This window comes from Canis lupus, chromosome 21, assembly GCF_003254725.2.
Source record: "Canis lupus dingo isolate Sandy chromosome 21, ASM325472v2, whole genome shotgun sequence".
Classification (NCBI taxonomy): Eukaryota; Metazoa; Chordata; class Mammalia; order Carnivora; family Canidae; genus Canis; species Canis lupus.
Genome location: NC_064263.1, coordinates 28,122,230 through 28,124,781, shown reverse-complemented (window position 1 = coordinate 28,124,781; position 2,552 = coordinate 28,122,230). Strand labels below are relative to the sequence as shown.

The 2,552-nt window shown below is 38.8% G+C and overlaps 1 pseudogene; it reads left to right on the top strand.

The window, feature by feature from the left end:
* Positions 1-700: 700 nt before the first annotated feature.
* On the top strand, positions 701-1,819 carry LOC112667336 (olfactory receptor 52A5-like; annotated as a pseudogene).
* Positions 1,820-2,552: the final 733 nt, after the last annotated feature.

Genomic DNA, 2,552 nt, shown 5'->3' with positions numbered 1-2,552 from the left:
CTTCAAATTTCCTTGAAGGGCCACACTCAATGCCCTGTCAAACGGTGACTTGTTCAATAATTTTATGATAGCTTGAGTGAATGTAAGACAGCTAAACTTTCAATCTCCACTTGAGAACCAATGCCGCAGACTCAGGTATACATAACCTATCCCCTGGGACCGGTACTATTATCAACTGAGAGTGAAGGTTCTCTTAAGCTATCTACTCACCCACACAGGGCAACAGAAGTGGAGAACTTCTAGGACTACAGGATGCCCAGAGGGGATCTGCATTTGCAAATTTGAAATGCAAATCTGCAGCATTTTGCAGCAAAACTGAACCAGTATCTATAAGTAAATAAAGAAAGAAAGCCTAAAGATGGTGTTTCAAGCAGCCCAGCTTAAAGGTCATGGGAAATGTAAAAGATCAGAGTACTCAGACTCATGGTTTCCATTTTCATAAAGAATAAGTCAGAAATCCTGACATTCTTCCTGTTCACATACGACTCTAGGAGAGGCTTCCTAGGATTGCTTGCTACTGCTGTGTTGGTATATAGCATAAAACCTCTCAATAGTCTGGCCAAACTGTCATCCAAAGCTCTTATTTCTTCAGGGTTCAGTATGTCTGAATGATAGTTATGGGGTTTATTTCCTTTTCATTCCCACCCATTTTCTTTCTGCAGGAATGAGAATTAGTGATGAAGAGAAATCACTAACTTCCATGGCATCCATTAACTTGTCATATCTGGACCCCACAACAGTGATGCTAAATGGGATCCCTGGACTAGAGTGTGTGCAATTTTGGATTGTGTTTTCCTTCTTTGTAGTGTGCCTGGTGGTGCTTCTCCGTATCATCATTTTACTGATTATCATCCCCCAGAATGCAACTTGAATCAACCCATGTACATCTTCCTAGCAGTGCTGGCAGCCACTGACATAGGACTCTGTGTAGCTATTGCTCCCAAGATGGTGGCCATCTTCTGGTTTGGCTGCTGCTCCGTGGCTTTTGAGGCTTGCTTAGCCCAGCTTTTCTTCATCCACGCCTTGCAGGGCATGGAATCTGGCATCCTGTTGGCCATGGCCTTTGACTGCAATGTTGGCATCTATGATCCACTGAGTCACACATCCATCCTCACACCTTTCATCTTGGTTACTATGGTGCTGTTTGTGGAAATTCAAGCAATAGTACTTGTTGATATTTTTCCAGTTTTAATCAAAAGACTACATATTTTCTATTCCAGTGTAACTACCAACATGGCTGTGGTCAAGCTAGCTGCAGAAGACATCCAAGTCAATAACACATGTGGTCTCCTTGTAGTTTTACATACAGTGATAAATAAATAAATAACATACATGTTATTTTCCTCATCCTATACCCTTATTTTCCAGGCCATTTTTGTCTACATCAAAAGGAGTCACTGTTGAAGCATTTGATACATATACAGCTCATATTTTTGTTCTTCCTGAGTTTTATACTCTTTTTTTAAAAGATTTTATTTATTTATTCATGAGAGACACAGAGAGAGAGGCAGAGACACAGGCAGAGGGAGGAGCAGGCTTCATGCAGGAAGCCCGGCATAGGACTCGATCCCGGGTCTCCAGGATCTCGACCTGGACTGAAGGTGGTGCTAAACCACTGAGCGACCCAGGCTGCCCTGAGTTTTATACTCTTAACTTCTACTCCTTCAGCTACCATTTTGGACATTTAGCACCACTGACCCACATTCTTCTGTCTACCATATACCTCCTGGTACCATCTGCAGTCAACCTTATCATCTATGGTATAAAAAATAAGGTAATGCACAAGAGTGTGGCACAGATTTTTTTTTTTTTTTTCTGAATCATCATGATGAATCCCGGTGGTAAACAGCTAAATGGTTATACTCATGGAGAAAATACTTTTACTTCTTAGGAATGGAGACAAGTTGAACTCTATGTGTTCATTGTTGTGTGTTTCACTTCAATATGTACAAACTTAAAGGCATATATTTTGCAAACAACAGCTATGAAAAAAATGAAATCTATTCAAGGTAAGACTGTTATTAGCACTATTTATTCATTTCAATTCTAATTTTATCTTCATCATGTCCTTCCTTTTATTTAATTTGCATTTTTTACTATTTTCCCATTTTTAATTTAAATTCAATTTAGTTAACATATAGTGTAATATTGATTTCAAGAGTAGAATTTAGTGATTCATCACTTACACATAACATCCTGTGATCATCACAATAAGTGCCCTCTTTAATGCCCACCACCTATTTAGCCCATCCTTCCACCCACCTCCTCTCCAGCAACCTTTAGTTTGTTCTCTACCCTTAAGTCTATCAACTAATAGTTTACCTTTATCTCTGTTTTTATCTCATTTAATATTTCCTTCCTTTTCCCTATGTTCATCTGTTTTGTTTCTTAAATTCCACATATGAGTGAAACCATATTGTATTTGTCTTTCTCTGACTGATTTATTTTGCTTAGCATAATACATTCTAGTTCCATCTACGTCATTGCAAATGACAAGATTGCCATCTTTCTGATGGCTGAGTAATATTTCATTGTATTTTTATACCACCTCT